General features: G+C 34.1%; 1 pseudogene; it reads left to right on the top strand.

Moving 5' to 3' along the window:
• The first annotated feature begins 3,744 nt into the window (after positions 1-3,744).
• Positions 3,745-21,360, top strand: part of LOC107555962 (uncharacterized protein C3orf67-like) — a 28,533-nt pseudogene continuing 10,917 nt past the window's right edge.

Below are 21,360 nucleotides of genomic sequence, written 5' to 3'. Positions count from 1 at the left end.
GGTAATAATTTTCAATATTTAACAGATTGCCTGCATTCATTATGAAGGGGTACCCTTTGTGGTTTTGAATAGTGTTGCTAGCTTATTGATTGTATGAGTGTGTTTATTCAGGTATGTTCCAAGCTGCCATCAAATTACATATTTGACCTTCAGTGACAATGCCCTTAATTTACATTGCTTAGTAATAGACTTATTAAAAACCTTCCAAAATCCAATTTGGGGAGCAGTTTGCAGTTGCTGCATCATTAGTATTGAAATGCATGTAAAGACCCACCATCTGCTCAAAGTAGTTAAACCTTTGTCACACACAAATGCAAGACACGCTTCTCTCTCCAAATTATCATGAATAGGAACTCAACAGATAATATTTCTTTTTTTTTTTTGCACATTGCACAATGCATACTAATTCTCTGTTGATGCCGGTCTCCAGAGTCACAAGGAAAAATACAGAAAGTTTCATTTCTGATTTACAAAAACGCATGCATTTGACATTCACCATTCAACAGTGATGAAGGATTCACAATGCACTTAAAGCAGTGGGTCTAAGGTGTTGCAAGACTTTGAGGAAGATGTTATTTCTAACACATGCAATTGCACTGTCATTCAAAATGCACTAGTCCGCTTTCTGTGTCTATAATATTAAGACATTCTGCATGACTGAAGAGAGGCATAGTAACCATGACATAGAGTAGTTCAGATAAAATCAAGTTAATTAACAATTAGCACTGGCCATGGTACCATGGCATAATGTCAAGGTATTTTTAAATACATACCATAGTACATGAACATGGTAAACATTCAGTATTATGGGAAATGCTTTTATGCAGTTAAAAGTTATAATATATAATATAATTGCATACTGTATATGAGGTGTGGTATATATGCATCATCAAATCTGTAACTGAATTGAATTCTAAAATAGGCTATCATGCCCCAAAGGATGTTGAATTAGAATTCAAATCGAAATTACATTAAGATTCAATTAAAAAACATTCAGTTCACTCATCATAGTATGTTTTATTAGTCCAACAGACGTTCAGCAACGAAACATGACTATTTTGAAGCCTTATTTATCCTCTCACATTTATCGACAGACAGACCGACAGACAGATAGATAGATAGATAGATAGATGGTCAGATTCGATAGATAGATAGATAGATAGATTAGATATATTAATACAGTTTGCATCTCAAGCAGCCAACTGAACCTCAAGAGACATGTTTAAATAGATACAAAGATAAAGAACAGACGCTTAAGTGCAAAATAATAGCAAATAGACTGGATTCATCACCTTTACAGTGAATGAGATATTTAAAGTCCATTTGTTATCTTTGCCTTTTGTGGTCCTGAAAATTATAACCCCAACATGGAAAAATGTTGGCCTTCTGAGTCATTTCAGCTTTATCAGAGTAATAAAATCAAACTTACACTGAAAAGGAGGTTGGCCTTTACATTCCTATATATATGAAAATGTAGTGATAATAATTAACTATAAGATTTTTGCATAGTAGACAGTTTATCTTATACTGTAAGTGCTTATATTAAAAATAGCTTCATTAAATAAAGGCATGCATTTGTTTAAAAAAGGCCAAGTTATTTTCAAAGGAATAGTTCATAAAAATGAAATTATTTGAGCAATATTGAGATTATAAAAAAGCAATATGCAAAAATGAATTACAGAATAAACAACTCAACATTATGTAAACACATCTACCTCAAAACAAGCTGATAATTCACTTAGTGCACAATTGTATTTACTGTATGCATATATGCTGATGTAAATTAACATTGGCAACAGCAGTAATTATAAGTGCACAGTTTATTGTGCAGTATGCATTCAGTAAAAATCTTAATATGATCTCTGCAAATGTATTTAGACAGAAGATTATGTAAATGTCTGTTTGCATCCATAGGGCTACATAATGCATTTCTGTTAGATCGGAAATGACAGCTCAGCAGTCACCGAACACTGAGGGAATTACAGAAAACTGGGTAATAATTTTCAATATTTAACAGATTGCCTGCATTCATTATGAAGGGGTACCCTTTGTGGTTTTGAATAGTGTTGCTAGCTTATTGATTGTATGAGTGTGTCTATTCAGGTATGTTCCAAGAAATTACATATTTGACCTTCAGTGACAATGCCCTTAATTTACATTGCTTAGTAATAGACTTATTAAAAACCTTCCAAAATCCAATTTGGGGAGCAGTTTGCAGTTGCTGCATCATTAGTATTGAAATGCATGTAAAGACCCACCATCTGCTCAAAGTAGTTAAACCTTTGTCACACACAAATGCAAGACACGCTTCTCTCTCCAAATTATCATGAATAGGAACTCAACAGATAATATTTCTTTTTTTTTTTTGCACATTGCACAATGCATACTAATTCTCTGTTGATGCCGGTCTCCAGAGTCACAAGGAAAAATACAGAAAGTTTAATTTCTGATTTACAAAAACGCATGCATTTGACATTCACCATTCAACAGTGATGAAGGATTCACAATGCACTTAAAGCAGTGGGTCTAAGGTGTTGCAAGACTTTGAGGAAGATGTTATTTCTAACACATGCAATTGCACTGTCATTCAAAATGCACTAGTCCGCTTTCTGTGTCTATAATATTAAGACATTCTGCATGACTGAAGAGAGGCATAGTAACCATGACATAGAGTAGTTCAGATAAAATCAAGTTAATTAACAATTAGCACTGGCCATGGTACCATGGCATAATGTCAAGGTATTTTTAAATACATACCATAGTACATGAACATGGTAAACATTCAGTATTATGGGAAATGCTTTTATGCAGTTAAAAGTTATAATATATAATATAATTGCATACTGTATATGAGGTGTGGTATATATGCATCATCAAATCTGTAACTGAATTGAATTCTAAAATAGGCTATCATGCCCCAAAGGATGTTGAATTAGAATTCAAATCGAAATTACATTAAGATTCAATTAAAAAACATTCAGTTCACTCATCATAGTATGTTTTATTAGTCCAACAGACGTTCAGCAACGAAACATGACTATTTTGAAGCCTTATTTATCCTCTCACATTTATCGACAGACAGACCGACAGACAGATAGATAGATAGATAGATAGATGGTCAGATTCGATAGATAGATGGTCAGATTCGATAGATAGATAGAGAGAGAGAGAGAGAGAGAGAGAGAGAGAGAGAGAGAGAGAGATAGATAGATAGATAGATAGATAGATAGATTTATGGGCAACTCATACTTAAAAAAATATATTAATAAAACCACACATAGCAATTATATGCAATTATATTGCTTAGAATTTCTTTCTGTTTAAGTTCTACTGATGTTTTATTTAAATTCGCATTACATTTAGCTTGAACTGGAATTAAATGGCATTCTCAATCAGACTGCCACTGATAGCGTTCCGTTGCCATAGCAACGACCTAAGTATTAGCTAATCGGCTAACCAACATAGGTGTTTTAATTAATAAATAGCTCTTACAACTAATAAATGACTAAACGGACCGAGACTTTTGGATTTTCGTTTTGCTGGGTGAACGTGGTTAAACTATGTTTTGCGCTAGTCTGTTAGTTAACATGATAAAAACAACTGCTAGAGTTACCTGATAGTTCCATATAAGTTAACCGTCATTGTGCGGCAGTGGTTATGAATCATCTTTTGTTCGTTTCGAATTCGACAGAATAAAGCAGCCTTCATATTTCAATCGTTTTCATATCTCAATCGTCTGGAAGAATGTTCAGGAACGATTATCAGGTACAGTAAGCATTAAACATTCGCTAAGTATCTGCCATTCTTTTCAGTGTCTCTCAGTGTGTGTGTGTGTGTGTGTGTGTGTGTGTGTGTAGGGTGGTCTAACGGTTGACATCTTCAGCGCACAAGGAAAAGACCCTGTGGCAAAATGGAAACTATATGGCAGGAAATCTTCAATAACTAAAGTATGTTTAATGACATATTTTACCATAGTGAAAAAGGGATATTGTTGTTTTTAACTGGTCTTAGAAAAAATATTCAATATATAATTCGATATAAATTTCAATATCGTCATATTTCGCTGTGTTTCATACTAGTTTTTCCTCTAAATTTAGTTTAAAAGACAATAACAGGCAATTTAATGAAGGCCTCCCATTTGACAACTTCCCTCATAGTGTCACAACATGCCGCACTAATGGGGCATGTTGTCACAAAGTCAGCATGTTCAATGAACTGTATCTTTATTTCCTGGGCAATAATGGTGCAACTGTTCATTTGTTTTTGTAGACAAGACTCTTACGGCATGTCATGAAGAAGCTGGCCTTCAGAAATAAACGTAAAAAGAAAAGAAAAACCTTAGAGATAATAATGATGAAAAACCTTAGAAATACAGTATTCACTGGTGTAAAAAGGAATACAGATTCTTAAAGACACCGTTTGTATAGCTGAATCTGCCCTGTAAATAATCTCAGATAGAACTAGATGATGGTTATCATTTTACATTCTCATCTACCTGAAAGATAATATGACTAGCAGCAAAAAATTATTTAACCAATATCATGAACACCACTAAAAAATGCAGCCCAAATAGCTTGTAACTTTAACACAACAGTATGTGCAGAAGTCCATGCAAGGTTTTTTTTCTCCCATGAGATATTGTGGGTAGATATTAAGTAATACTACTGAGGAGCATTATTTGAAGCATATCTGTCTTTTCATTGATTTTATTTTCTCTTTTTTAACAGGTGTTTGATAAAGAAGTGAAGGGCTTTGTATACAGTCTTGAAGGCAGCAGTCAAACACACAAGATGCAGTTACCCAAGGATAGCAAGATGACCCGTAAGTGCTAATAAAACTAATATAAATCCCATATGGCAAAAAAAATTAAATAAAATTGCAAGTATATTCCCAAAAATGTGCAATGTATTGCGCAATATATTTGCAAATATATTTCAAATTATAAAAAATTGCCAAAAATATATTTGCTAAAGCATGTTTCAAAATATATGTAAATGTCTTCTACCAATGTGTTTTTATTTTTGAAAATGTATGTTAAAAATTGTAATATATTTTAAAAGCATTTAAAAATATATTTTGTCCTCCATATATTTCAATCCAAGAAAATATATTCAGATGTTTCAAATTTGAAGACAAAGTTTATTTGTTGTCTATAATACATGTGAACATATATTTGAATAAAAATCAACAATGTTCCACAAAATTACTATATTACCATAAAAATTAACATTATTAAATCATAAATCTAGGTTTGATCTCAAGTAGGCAATTCCATCCATATTTGCATTTAGCCTAAATGTAGGCTACTGTAAGACTGGAAATGTATTTTATTGCTCCTGAAATACATTTTGAAATATATTTTGTTTTATGAAGGCGAAAACTAAATATATTTTTAACTTCAAGAATATATTTCATTAAGCTTCACTGTTTACAACATATATTTTAGCATATATAATCTATATAATCAAATGTAGTGCACTTATATTTAACATTTTACATTAATGAATGATTACAGGGTTTCCACGGGTCTTAAAAAGTCTTAAATTTAGTTGTATCAAATTTAAGGCCTTAAAAAGTCTTAAATTGTACAAGAAAGTCTTAATTATGATTTCAAGAGGTCTTAAATTTGGGGTCGGAAAGACCAGAATTGCGATATGGCTGAATGTGACGATTAAACTTCAAAAGGCTATGATTTAATTGAATAAACACCAGCGCTGCACTGCTTTGTGTGCTGCTGTTACTGAGGAAACAGTTATATTTCTACCAAACGCACCACCTGCTGGCAGAATGAATGAGCATTTTCAATAAAACTGTTGTTTTGTTCAGAGTTCAGACAAATGTTTTTACCCTGCAAACACGCAGAGCTTTAAATGCGAACTGGTGGATCGATAAGAAGACAATGCATTGTAAAAATCTAAACATAGGTGTGTGCGATATGCATGGTCTGCGATAATATCGTAATTGTTGTTTTAAGGATGAGCGATTTGATATTATCGAGAATATCGCAAAAAGCAAACAAAACACCTACAGAATGCGCGCATACATTACATGATGAATTCTAGCAGGTTAGACTAGTGCGCTTGCGCATTTATAGTGCGTTCTTTCACTGCATTAATCAGTCTATTAAAATGCATTTTTATCACATAGTTCAAGATATGGGGCAGAACATTTATATATTTATATCATTTCATATAGTTAATATCACATGAAGAGTGCCGTTTTTTCTCCAAAAGTCAGCATGATTACACATGTGATATTGATTTCTTACAACAGTTTAATAAAAAAGAAGTTAATATTAAGAGACTAATGTTTTAGACACCATATTTCCTGTTTTTGCTCTATTTCTCCAACAAAAATCATTCCAAACATAGCCACAGCGCTGTTTGCGTCTCTGAGCAACACTAGGGTTTTTCGTTCCTGAATGAATCAACTGTTTAAATAATTCGGTTCAATCGCAATGACTCACTTAACAGTGATTTGCTGCCACCTACTGGCAGTTTTAATTTCACATTTAAGGTACCTTTTCATTTTTTAAATAATCTCAAACATCAGTTTTCAATGTTTTATGTTTAAAATATCAAAACATTATTTATGCATTTGTAACTGCAGGTTAAAGTATTTAATGTCCCTCAGAGCTGCATTAAACAGTGTGTAAATGCATCTAAATGCCACTTCTTCTGTGTTTCCTCTACATTGCAAAGATCAATTTTGTTGATACTGATTTAATTTGCTTGGTAACAGCCCAAATGCAAGAATTTGACTCAAAAGATGGTGCTTAATGGTAAAAATGCCCATAAAACTGGTTGGAAATTATTAATTTCTATCACTGCTGTGAACTGACCACACAGAATATGAAGAATATAAAAAAATTCAGGATGTTGAATAAAAGTATTTTAATCATGACAACTCTCAGAAGATTTTAGCATGGTGATAGATATGACAATGTCAATTCAAGATTCAAAAAACTTTATTAATCCCAGAGGGAAATTGCTTTCCATGTTACAATTGCTCTCAAGAAAGAAAGAAAGAAAGAAAAATATAATAAAATGAATAAATATATACCTATATATCAATAACATTTAAAATGAATAAGTAACACATACAAATAATAATATAAAACTATACCAGTGAAAATGGTAGTTTAGATCAAATATTAAATTAATTAAAGTGGAATGGAATGACAAATGTGGAATATAATAAGTCCAGTATGGTAATGGTAATTAAGTACAGTAGCTATATAGTATGCATTGCACACTAATCTTAGTATTAATAAATAGGCAGTAATAATAATAATAAATTGCATTGCACAAGAAAAGTCCCTTATTGCATATGAAATGAACATGTATTGCACATGCATTACTCAAAAATGTCCCAGCACTTATACAGCCTAATGGCCACAGGGATAAAGGATCTTCTGAAGCGCTCAGTGGAACACTTGGCAGAAATCAGTCTCTGGCTGAATGTGCTCCTCTGGTCGACCAGCACACTGTGTAGAGGGTGAGAAGGATTGTCCAGGACTGAGTAAAGTTTTGACAACATCCTTCTCTCAGCCACAACATGAACTGGGCCCAGCTCCATGCCAAGTACAGAGTCAGCCCTCCTAACTAGTTTGTCCAGTTTATTTCTGTCTGCCACCTTCATACTACTTCCCCAACAGACCACCACATCGAAAATGACACTAGATACCACGGACTCATACAGGGGCGCGGGAAGATGTTTTCGGTTGGGGGTGCTGTGTGTGTCCTTGTTGGGTGAAGGGGGGGGAGGCTGGTTCACTTACGTCGGTGCTCGTGCTGGGGCTGGTATTGTTTGGATGCCGATTTTGGAAAGTTTTTGCTGTGATGGACATTTAAAAAAATCTGAAATTCGCTTTTGTGCCATTATCTCCTTGTATTAAAGTAAATCTTGTTCGCATTCTGTATAGTTCATGGCTGATACCCCGTGCCAGCGTCACGTGTTCATGAGGATTAGACTAATCATCCCATAAAGAAAACATCACAAGTAAAATGAATCATGTTTATAAAGATAAACATGGGTTTATTATAGCCCACTTACAATTTGAAGATTTACTCACCCTTAGGCCACCTAAGAGTTTGTTTCTTCATTGGAACAGATATGGAAAAAAATATCATTACACTACTTCCTCACCAAGAGATCATCTGCAATGAATGGGTGCCGTCAGAATGAGAGTCCAAGCATCACAATAATCCTCAAGTAATCCACAACAAGTTAATGTCTTGTAAAGCAAAAAGATGAGTGTTTGTAGTAAACAAATCCATCATTAAGATGTTTTAACTTCAAACTGTTGCTTCCAGCTAAAATATGAGTCCCACTGTCCATAACATTGCTTTGTCCAGTGAAAAAGTAATCTCATCTGATTCAGGAAAGAAATATGCACAGATTAAGCACTGTTTACAAAGGGAAACAGTCCAAACCGTTCTAAGCAAATATGTGGGTGGATTTGAACAACAGAGGATGGACTTTTTCACTGGAGGAAGCATTGTTATAAATTATGGACTGGTATTTTGGCCATGAATGATGAAGTTTAAAGTTAAAACACCAAATGATGGATTTTATTCTTACAAGCACATAGCTGTTGGACTCTCATTCTGACAGCACCCATTCACTGCAAATTATCTATTGGTGAGCAAGTGATAAAATGCTAAATTTTTTTCAAATCTGCTCCAATAAAGAAGCAAACTCATCTACAGTGGGTACGGAAAGTATTCAGACCCCCTTAAATTTTTCACTCTTTATTATATTGCAGCCATTTGCTAAAATCATTTAAGTTAATATTTTTTCCTCATTAATGTACACACAGCACCCCATATTGACAGAAAAACACAGAATTGTTGACATTTTTGCAAATTTATTAAAAAAGAAAAACTGAAATATCACATGGTCCTAAGTATTAGTAATTTCTTAAAAATTAATTAATTAATTACTGACCCCTAAACTTTTGAATGGTGGTGAATACAGTTGCCAAAAAATATTGGGACAATTTTTGATACTTAGGCACACAAATATATGAATTTCAGTGCATTATACTTGCCTTTACAACTAGACAGTGTCAAATATTTTTTGTCTTAAATTCGTTTCATAAAATATTGTTTTATCAAACTTCTTTTGTAAAATTGTTGATTAAACATTTTTCAAATTTCATTTAAAAACTGTAAATGCCACTTTGTGTTTGTTTATATAGTACACAGATATTTATACATTTGTATGTGTGGCCTAAGACTTGTCAGTCAGTCAAAATAAAGCCAGACAGCATTTAAAAACAAGACAAAATACTAACATATACAAAGTACAGCACATTTTAAATGGCAACAAATGGTGATATTACCTGTAAATCTTCCTGTCTTATTTCTGCAGACTGTGCTTCTAGTGCGGATACATCTGGGTCAGCCTTCAAGCCTCCATGCACTGCTTCACCTCCAGAGCGTCTGCTGACTACAGATGATGCTGACCTTTGTGACACAGAAACTGAGCTCTCTCTCTGCGATGAGGAATATGAAGAGGAAGTCTTCACTTTCTCCTCATGCCCTCACTCAGCCAGACGGAATCAGGCTAGCAGCAACCCTGTTGAGGATTTGACCTTTGGCCTTAAAGATCACAAGCTGGTAACAGAAGGAGAGCGCAAAGATGCATGTCTGGAGGATGATTTTGTCGGTAGTGAGAGTGAAGAGGTATGGCACGCAGACAACATACACACACTTTAACATGCAGAGACAGCAATACATTTTTTTTTACATTAATTGATTTAGCAGGACTTGAGACTTGCTTCTCATATCCAATTAACAGATCTGAGGACATTCAGAATGTTGCTAAAGTAATTTAAGCGTTTACTCTATTGGGCTATCAAGTGGCTAGTAGAGCTGCACAACAGATCATTAGGGCTAAATTGTGATAAACTGTGTACAAAATAGACATAAAAATTAAGTTGTCTTACATAAAAATTAACTTGTCCTACTGTAGACAGATCTTCATATGAAATCACTAAGAGAAAATGCATAGTTTCTGTCAGATTGGATAAGTCGGATGGTATTACTATTTCATGAGGAATATAAGTTGGTGTAGTTAAAGCATAATGCTGCAGTTATCAAATGAAAGAGGTTAGACGAGTCCTATAAATTCCTACTCACCCTCAGTTGGCAAGTGCAGTAGAATTCATCTCAGTAGATTCTGCTTCTGCACATGCTTAATAAAATTAACGCAGGCGAGAAACACGAGTGCCGCTATTAGAAAAAGAAAGACAAAACATTATGTTTAGTAATTAGATGTCTATTATTGATCTTTATAGAAACAGTAAGTCAGTTGAAGAAACAGAAACAAGTACAAATTGTTTTCTCAACATTATTACTATCAGACCTTATTTTCAGTTGTGCTTTTTTTTTACAGAATGGGTGCACTTTGGCATGGATGATGCCTTATTTTCTTTTTTTTCTAAGTTGGGATTTTTAGCAGTCATTTAATTTATAATAATAATAATAATAATAATACATTTGATTGAAATAATTTTAATAAAATTTTATTTCATCCATCTATCCATTTTCTAAACTGTGTGTACTATGTTGGGTCACAGTAATATTGAAGGTTTTTATTTTTAATAATGAAGTCAAAACAAAACACAAAATTGAAAAGTAACAGAAGGAGAGCGCAAAGATGCATGTCTGGAGGATGATTTTGTCGGTAGTGAGAGTGAAGAGGTATGGCACGCAGACAACATACACACACTTTAACATGCAGAGACAGCAATACATTTTTTTTTTACATTAATTGATTTAGCAGGACTTGAGACTTGCTTCTCATATCCAATTAACAGATCTGAGGACATTCAGAATGTTGCTAAAGTAATTTAAGCGTTTACTCTATTGGGCTATCAAGTGGCTAGTAGAGCTGCACAACAGCTCATTAGAGCTAAATTGTGATAAACTGTGTACAAAATAGACATAAAAATTAAGTTGTCTTACATAAAAATTAACTTGTCCTACTGTAGACAGATCTTCATATGAAATCACTAAGAGAAAATGCATAGTTTCTGTCAGACTGGATAAGTCGGATGGTATTACTATTTCATGAAGAATATAAGTTGGTGTAGTTAAAGCATAATGCTGCAGTTATCAAATGAAAGAGGTTGGACGAGTCCTATAAATTCCTACTCACCCTCAGTTGGCAAGTGCAGTAGAATTCATCTCAGTAGATTCTGCTTCTGCACATGCTTAATAAAATTAACGCAGGCGAGAAACACGAGTGCCGCTATAAGAAAAAGAAAGACAAAACATTATGTTTAGTAATTAGATGTCTATTATTGATCTTTATAGAAACAGTAAGTCAGTTGAAGAAACAGAAACAAGTACTAATTGTTTTCTCAACATTATTACTATCAGACCTTATTTTCAGTTGTGCTTTTTTTTTTACAGAATGAGTGCACTTTGGCATGGATGATGCCTTATTTTCTTTTTTTTCTAAGTTGGGATTTTTAGCAGTCATTTAATTTATAATAATAATAATAATAATAATACATTTGATTGAAAAAATTTTATTTCATCCATCTATCCATTTTCTAAACTGTGTGTACTATGTTGGGTCACAGTAATATTGAAGGTTTTTATTTTTAATAATGAAGTCAAAACAAAACACAAAATTGAAAAAAAGTATTTCAACACAAAGAAAATAAATGACAATGCTGTCACTGTGTACTCATTTTCATGTTTTTTTAAACCAGCATGCATTTTTTCTTCTGTAAAGCAAAAAATAAGATATTTTAAAACATTACAATGAAAGTATTTTTAAAACCATTTAATATAAAAGACATTTTTCTCATTGTTTACTCACCCTGATGTTTTTCCAAACCAGCATGCATCTCTTTCTTCTTTGGAACATAAAAGATGTTTTGAAAATGTCCTCACAATTAAAGTAAAAATAAAATAAAATATAAAATGTCCTTACAACAAAAGTAAGTTTTAAGCAATAAAATTAAATAAGCAATGTTTATATCCAAAGGTACTTTACTTTTTGTTTATCCTTTAATATTGTTAAAATTATACACTTTTGTTGAGATACCTGTCAAAATAATCAATTCTCCTTTATTGCAACAGATGCTTGTACTGTAGAAATATGCAAACACTACAACAGCAACAATTCCCCATCTCCTTAACACATGTTGCCTGCATTGTTTTCTTTTCAAGTTCCCTCTAAAGGAAATGCGATCTAGTGGAGTCTACTGTTAATGATACATACACACACAACCTGATTGAGGCCCCCAGGGGCCCTGCCATTCAGCTAAATCCATGAAGAAAACCATCAGTTTTCTTCAGTTCAGTTCAGTTCACGAGACGGCATCGAGCTCCACCGTGCTCTTGGGTTCTGCGTCCACTGAGAGGAACATCATTCATTATTCGCAGTCTGTTTCATCTCCTCCTGGGAAATCAGTCTCATCTTTGGCATACATATGTTCTGCTGCACTTAATTAGAGATTTTTGATTGATACCACTGACAGTTGTATTTGTTGTTTATTTTCCCTTCCGTCCCCGCCCTTGATAAATTCCCTTTTCCATGTCATTTTTTGTTTTTCTTCTGCATTCTCAAAAAAGTAGATGTCTGCATTTGTCTACTTATTACTAATGGGAGTTGAAAAAAAAAGAAATAATGACTTGTCTGAGTATTCTGAACATTATGTTTATTTTGTACCCCTACAACTTGCACCTATGTAAATCATTTCCACTAGAAGCAGAGGTGATTATATTCGCCGAATGACTTTCATTAATGCCACAGAGTTGTCATTGGAAGACAGATGAAGCAGTAACATTGAAACTCATCTGCAACACCGCTTAATAACCACTAAACATATTGAGTTTCGTAGATAACCTGCCCAGTTTAAATAAATTCATTGCAAATAGATATAGGGCCGCGCCAGACTGATGTGTGTTTACCGAATGTCAGCATTTCACATAGTGAGAGGAGATTACACTTTTTTTTAAACCAAAAAAAATAAAAAAGCTGAAATATTAAAACTGGTCCCTTCAGGGGATATGAAGATGGAAAGAAAGGAGACAAAAACTTTGGCTGATCTGATGGCTCGGCTGGCCGTGCCCTTTTAGTGAGCTTGTCATCATTAGTGTGAAGCTTGCTGTTTAAGACCATTAGTGTAGATCAAAGCCTCACTAGTTTAAAGACCTTATCTTTTCCAAAACAGAGCAGAGACAGACAACTTTCTAGGCACAGTGTCGCCCTGATTAATTACAGGTAACTCTGATGTTACTCCGCCAGCGCCAGACTGTCTCGCATCGTGGCTATTAATGCGTTTCATCTGTGACAGCGTTGGCGTTCGTGGCTCCGAGACCCTTGCAAGAGATTTCATCATTCTCTTTATGACTCCATCGCAAGTTTGTTGATAAATTTAATATTTGTAGTTTTAGGGGGAATTTTGATATATTAACTGATTTCCTTCCTTGTGTTAATGGCCCAGACTGAAAGAAAATAATTGAGCGTAGTGACGTTATTAATTTCGATATGTCATAATTAGTGATGCTTGCTAAAGAAGTTTATTTGAAAAAGAAAGCGAGACAAAAACAACTATTCCTTAAAAGGAATAGTTCACCCAAAAATACAAATTTGCTGAGAATTTACTCACCTTCAAGCCATCAAAGATGTAGATGAGTTTGTTTCTTCATCAGAACAGATTTGGAGAAATTTTGCATTATTTGGCAGTGAATGGGTGCCATCAGAGAGTATAAACTGCTGAAAAAATAACAATAATCCACACAACTTCCATCTAAAATACAAATCTTCTATTCATTAAATTGCTTTCTCAAATGAAAAAAGTCATCACATCTGAATCAGGAGAGAAATATGCACAGATCAAGCACTGTTTACAAGTGAAAGCAGTCCAAAAGAGTTTTAAACAAATAAAACAACAGAGAATGGGCGTTTTCACTGGAAGAAGTGTTATTATGGATTATGGAATTTTGGCCAGAAGCTACAGCATCTTAATGTTGTATTTTGTTTTGTACAAACATGCAGCTTTTCACTTCACAAGACATTAATTGACGGATTGGTGTCACGTGTATTACTTGTGGATTATTGTTGTGTTTTTATCAGCTGTTTGGACGGCACCCATTCACTGCAGAGGATCCATTTTGTGAGCAAGTGATGTAGATGAGTCTGTTTTTTCATCAGAACAGATTTTATAGCATTACATCTTGGATGGCATGAGGGTGAGCAAATCTTCACTAAATTTTAATTTTTGTGTGAACTAAGTCCTTTGTGTTACAGACAAAAACAAGCAGAAAATCTCATAGATTTACAGAGAAGGCAACTAGAATATAATAAAGACTAATAACCTATCACCTAGTAACAACCCTAGCAACAGCCCACTACACATCAACCATTTCATGACTTTCTTAAAAAAAAATTTTTTTGTGTTTCATACAATCTATTTCTAACACCAATTACTTCTTTTTGCTTCACAGGATGAAATACATACCGAGTTCCTTCTGAGATGTGCAGTCCATTCCATTACTGCTCCCCCCCCATCACCTTCAGTACAAAAATACACAGTCCTACCCAAGTTCTCTTCTGAGCCAATTAAGACTCAAGCTTCCACAGTCCAGCATGTCTCTGAAGGACCAAAGAGGCATGAACCCATGCGAATAGCACCAACCCGCTGCCTCTCACCCAATACCAGACAAGGGAGCAGACTGGATCGGTCCAAAGCTGATACCAGGATATCCATCAACAGAGCATCTGTGCGAGAGATTTCACTGAAGAATTCTGGCCTCCAAAAGGTAAGCCAGTTTACCTTTTGAAGGGATAAAAAAAAAAGAAAATTATATTATCATTTAATTACCCTCATGTCCTTTTAAGCCTGTATGGATTTCTTCTTTTTTATTTTTAATAATGAAGTCAAAACAAAACACAAAATTGAAAAAAAGTATTTCAACACAAAGAAAATAAATGACAATGCTGTCACTGTGTACTCATTTTCATGTTTTTTTAAACCAGCATGCATTTTTTCTTCTGTAAAGCAAAAAATAAGATATTTTAAAACATTACAATGAAAGTATTTTTAAAACCATTTAATATAAAAGACATTTTTCTCATTGTTTACTCACCCTGATGTTTTTCCAAACCAGCATGCATCTCTTTTTTCTTTGGAACATAAAAGATGTTTTGAAAATGTCCTCACAATTAAAGTAAAAATAAAATAAAATATAAACAACAAAAGTAAGTTTTAAGCAATAAAATTAAATAAGCAATGTTTATATCCAAAGGTACTTTACTTTTTGTTTATCCTTTAATATTGTTAAAATTATACACTTTTGTTGAGATACCTGTCAAAATAATCAATTCTCCTTTATTGCAACAGATGCTTGTACTGTAGAAATATGCAAACACTACAACAGCAACAATTCCCCATCTCCTTAACACATGTTGCCTGCATTGTTTTCTTTTCAAGTTCCCTCTAAAGGAAATGCGATCTAGTGGAGTCTACTGTTAATGATACATACACACACAACCTGATTGAGGCCCCCAGGGGCCCTGCCATTCAGCTAAATCCATGAAGAAAACCATCAGTTTTCTTCAGTTCAGTTCAGTTCACGAGACGGCATCGAGCTCCACCGTGCTCTTGGGTTCTGCGTCCACTGAGAGGAACATCATTCATTATTCGCAGTCTGTTTCATCTCCTCCTGGGAAATCAGTCTCATCTTTGGCATACATATGTTCTGCTGCACTTAATTAGAGATTTTTGATTGATACCACTGACAGTTGTATTTGTTGTTTATTTTCCCTTCCGTCCCCGCCCTTGATAAATTCCCTTTTCCATGTCATTTTTTGTTTTTCTTCTGCATTCTCAAAAAAGTAGATGTCTGCATTTGTCTACTTATTACTAATGGGAGTTGAAAAAAAAAGAAATAATGACTTGTCTGAGTATTCTGAACATTATGTTTATTTTGTACCCCTACAACTTGCACCTATGTAAATCATTTCCACTAGAAGCAGAGGTGATTATATTCGCCGAATGACTTTCATTAATGCCACAGAGTTGTCATTGGAAGACAGATGAAGCAGTAACATTGAAACTCATCTGCAACACCGCTTAATAACCACTAAACATATTGAGTTTCGTAGATAACCTGCCCAGTTTAAATAAATTCATTGCAAATAGATATAGGGCCGCGCCAGACTGATGTGTGTTTACCGAATGTCAGCATTTCACATAGTGAGAGGAGATTACACTTTTTTTTAAACCAAAAAAAATAAAAAAGCTGAAATATTAAAACTGGTCCCTTCAGGGGATATGAAGATGGAAAGAAAGGAGACAAAAACTTTGGCTGATCTGATGGCTCGGCTGGCCGTGCCCTTTTAGTGAGCTTGTCATCATTAGTGTGAAGCTTGCTGTTTAAGACCATTAGTGTAGATCAAAGCCTCACTAGTTTAAAGACCTTATCTTTTCCAAAACAGAGCAGAGACAGACAACTTTCTAGGCACAGTGTCGCCCTGATTAATTACAGGTAACTCTGATGTTACTCTGCCCGCGCCAGACTGTCTCGCGTCGTGGCTATTAATGCGTTTCATCTGTGACAGCGTTGGCGTTCGTGGCTCCGAGACCCTTGCAAGAGATTTCATCATTCTCTTTATGACTCCATCGCAAGTTTGTTGATAAATTTAATATTTGTAGTTTTAGGGGGAATTTTGATATATTAACTGATTTCCTTCCTTGTGTTAATGGCCCAGACTGAAAGAAAATAATTGAGCGTAGTGACGTTATTAATTTCGATATGTCATAATTAGTGATGCTTGCTAAAGAAGTTTATTTGAAAAAGAAAGCGAGACAAAAACAACTATTCCTTAAAAGGAATAGTTCACCCAAAAATACAAATTTGCTGAGAATTTACTCACCTTCAAGCCATCAAAGATGTAGATGAGTTTGTTTCTTCATCAGAACAGATTTGGAGAAATTTTGCATTATTTGGCAGTGAATGGGTGCCATCAGAGAGTATAAACTGCTGAAAAAATAACAATAATCCACACAACTTCCATCTAAAATACAAATCTTCTATTCATTAAATTGCTTTCTCAAATGAAAAAAGTCATCACATCTGAATCAGGAGAGAAATATGCACAGATCAAGCACTGTTTACAAGTGAAAGCAGTCCAAAAGAGTTTTAAACAAATAAAACAACAGAGAATGGGCGTTTTCACTGGAAGAAGTGTTATTATGGATTATGGAATTTTGACCAGAAGCTACAGCATCTTAATGTTGTATTTTGTTTTGTACAAACATGCAGCTTTTCACTTCACAAGACATTAATTGACGGATTGGTGTCACGTGTATTACTTGTGGATTATTGTTGTGTTTTTATCAGCTGTTTGGACGGCACCCATTCACTGCAGAGGATCCATTTTGTGAGCAAGTGATGTAGATGAGTCTGTTTTTTCATCAGAACAGATTTTATAGCATTACATCTTGGATGGCATGAGGGTGAGCAAATCTTCACTAAATTTTAATTTTTGTGTGAACTAAGTCCTTTGTGTTACAGACAAAAACAAGCAGAAAATCTCATAGATTTACAGAGAAGGCAACTAGAATATAATAAAGACTAATAACCTATCACCTAGTAACAACCCTAGCAACAGCCCACTACACATCAACCATTTCATGACTTTCTTAAAAAAAAATTTTTTTGTGTTTCATACAATCTATTTCTAACACCAATTACTTCTTTTTGCTTCACAGGATGAAATACATACCGAGTTCCTTCTGAGATGTGCAGTCCATTCCATTACTGCTCCCCCCCCATCACCTTCAGTACAAAAATACACAGTCCTACCCAAGTTCTCTTCTGAGCCAATTAAGACTCAAGCTTCCACAGTCCAGCATGTCTCTGAAGGACCAAAGAGGCATGAACCCATGCGAATAGCACCAACCCGCTGCCTCTCACCCAATACCAGACAAGGGAGCAGACTGGATCGGTCCAAAGCTGATACCAGGATATCCATCAACAGAGCATCTGTGCGAGAGATTTCACTGAAGAATTCTGGCCTCCAAAAGGTAAGCCAGTTTACCTTTTGAAGGGATAAAAAAAAAAGAAAATTATATTATCATTTAATTACCCTCATGTCCTTTTAAGCCTGTATGGATTTCTTCTGTTTTTTTTTAAGATTGTCTTATTGTTTTTGTCCATACAATGAAAGTCAAAGGGGTAAAATAAAATAAAAGAATTGTAATTGAATTAAATAAGTAATTCATATGCATGCAAGCAAAAATTATTAAAAATGTTTTTTTTTTTAAATGATTAATCTCAATACAATGAAAGTCAATGGGGCCCAATGTTGTTTGGATGCCAGCATTTTTCCAAACATTTTCTTATGTGTTCAGCAGAATAAAGAAAGTCATGCAGGTTTGCAACAACATCACGGTGAGTAAATGATGACAGAATTATCCCTTCGAGTAATCAGCACAAAGTTGCAAGCATAATTTATGTAAGATAGAGAAACGACCCTCAAAATAGTATAAACAGCTGATAAAAAAAATAACACAATAAACCATACAAATTCCATCCAAAATACAAATCTTCTATTCATAAAATTGCTTTCTCAAATGAAAAAGTCATCACATCTGAATCAGGAGAGAAATATGCTAGCATAATTTATGTAAGATAGAGAAACGACCCTCAAAATAGTATAAACAGCTGATAAAAAAAATAACACAATAAACCATACAAATTCCATCCAAAATACAAATCTTCTATTCATAAAATTGCTTTCTCAAATGAAAAAGTCATCACATCTGAATCAGGAGAGAAATATGCTAGCATAATTTATGTAAGATAGAGAAATGACCCTCAAAATATAGCAAGCACTTAGGTTTTGTGGAGTGAACCCACACCAATCACATGGCCTTGTGTTCATGTGGATGAAATGTTTTTTAACCGTAGCAAGCATGCAGGGTTAGAGGGGATCAAATCAAGCACATACTTCAGCTGAATTGGTGCACTCCAGCAGAGTGGCTTGTTTATGAGTGCCTCTGTTCTTATTGTAATTTCAGAACTGGTGTGGTTCTTATCTTCCCCTGAGGCTGGATATTTTAATCTGAATCCATTCAGACTGAGGGGAGTGGGTTGTGCCCTTGCATCTCTGATGCATTTGGAAATTGCAAATGGCAAAATTTTGCAAATGGCTTGGACATAGTGTTCTTTTGTCTTTGTGATTTATAAAACATATTTTCTGTGGTTTTTAACTCCCAGCAGAAAATTATATTGATCAGAGGTCGCTCTTTCTTAGCTTATGACACAAATGAGATAAGTCTTCACACACAGTCAAAACCTAATGTGATGTTTACATTGCAAAGACAATAAAAAATAATTGTAAATAAAGCAAAGATTATTGGAGTATGTTTTACAGGAAATTACTATTTCTGTCTTTTAACTTCTACATTTCATGTTTAAATGTGCCATTGTTTTGTAATTATTTGTGAAATTTAATAGCAATTTCTGAATAAAAATGGTTTCGAAGTAAATCCTACTCCAAATTTTTTTTCAGTGTGTACACAATCATATACATTGCATTTTAGTTTTATGTGAAAGGGATAATTCACCCCAAAATGAAAATGTACATTTAATCATTTACTCACCTGATATGTCGTTCCAAAGCTGTATGAATTTCTTTCTTCTGAAAGACGCAAAAGATGATAATAAATAAATAAAATGAAATAATCATGTACACCGAAATAACCTACTCCCCCCATCACTACAGATGCATGCAAGTAAAATCTACACAAAAGAAGATATTTTGAAGAATATCCATACAATTTTCCTGTCTTGTCCATACAATTAAAGTCAATGGGGAACAGTATTGTTTTTGACTTCAACTGTATGGACAAAAACAGCTGAAACATTCTTCAAAATATTAGAATATCAAAATGACAGAATTGTTAGATAAACATGAGAAGCGTTAGCTTTCAGCAAAGTCTCCATTTGCTCTCCATTTCATATCATTGTTTACTAGGAGAAACAACTGGGATATCAAAGAGAACTCATTAGTGTTCTTTCCTCTCTTAGAGGTTGGAATATGTTTGGACTAAAACGGGTCCAAGCATTTAGCACAACTATCGCAGACTCTCCCCACAGGTCTGAAACGGTCATTAACTAAATGCTTTAAATGGAGTTTGATGTGGGAATTACTGAGGATCATTACGGATGCCCCATAACACTACTTTCCCCATTTAAACATGGCACGTATCTTTGATGCTGGTGAAGTTTGTTGAGCTTATCTGGAAGGTTGCTCATAGATCCAGGTTGGACTTTATATACAGTAAGTGGATTTCTAAGCAGCAGGCAGCCATCCCTGCTGATGTCTTGGCCTTAATGGGGGTGCCAATTAGCTTGCAAGCTTTGATTGATTGCTTGCTAATTAGCTATACCCAGTAACGATCTGTCTCATTACAAAGTGGCACTGATGAAGTAATGCTATTTTTGGGCTTTACAGGTGAGTATCGATGAGAGGGTTCAACCTTTGGGCTCCAGCAGGTGTGATCTGAGGAGAAGTCAAGACGAAGAGGATGAGGAAGATGAGCTGTGAATGTTGGCCAGTTTGAAGAGAGAGCAGGAGGAAGAAGGAGATGGAGATATGGGCGGCCCGGGCCTTAGTGCATCACAGGTAGGAAATTCATATTCATATTTCAGCCTAAATCAAAACAAGAAAACAAAGAAATTATATACAGCTATATTACACATTATTTGTTTATTTTTTAAATAGTTTAATAAATATTTCAAATGTGTTAATGTACACACTACTGTTCAATAGTTTGGGGTCAGTAGGATTTAAAAAAATAATAATTTACTTTTATTCAGTAAGGATGCAATAAATTGATCGAACTGACAGTAAAGACATTTGAGCTTACGAAAGATTTATATGTCATATAATTGTTCTTTTGAACTTTCTATTCTTTTAAGTAATCCTGAAAAAGTTATCACAAACTATTGAGCAGCAAAAGTGTTTTCAACATTTATCACGTGACAGTAAAATGGGAGTAATGGCTGCTTTAGACTGCACTAACATTTTGCAATTTTACAGTATTTTTGATCAAATAAATGCAGCCTTGGTAAGTATATATATATATATATATATATGTATGCATTTAAGGTTGTAAGGATGCAAAATTGATCAAGTGACAGTAAATTTATATATACAGATTTATAACATTTGGAAAGATTTCTATTTTTAATCTTTTGAAATATTTTGTTCTTTTATTCTTTGTTTTTTAAAGAATCCTGAAATTTTTTATATATATATATATATATATATATATATATATATATATATATATATATATATATATATATATATATATAT

This window comes from Sinocyclocheilus grahami, unplaced genomic scaffold (genome assembly GCF_001515645.1).
Source record: "Sinocyclocheilus grahami isolate Dianchi unplaced genomic scaffold, SAMN03320097.WGS_v1.1 scaffold551.1, whole genome shotgun sequence".
Classification (NCBI taxonomy): domain Eukaryota; kingdom Metazoa; phylum Chordata; class Actinopteri; order Cypriniformes; family Cyprinidae; genus Sinocyclocheilus; species Sinocyclocheilus grahami.
The sequence above is the reverse complement of the archived record's forward strand: the minus strand, read 5'-3'. Positions and strand labels throughout refer to the sequence as shown.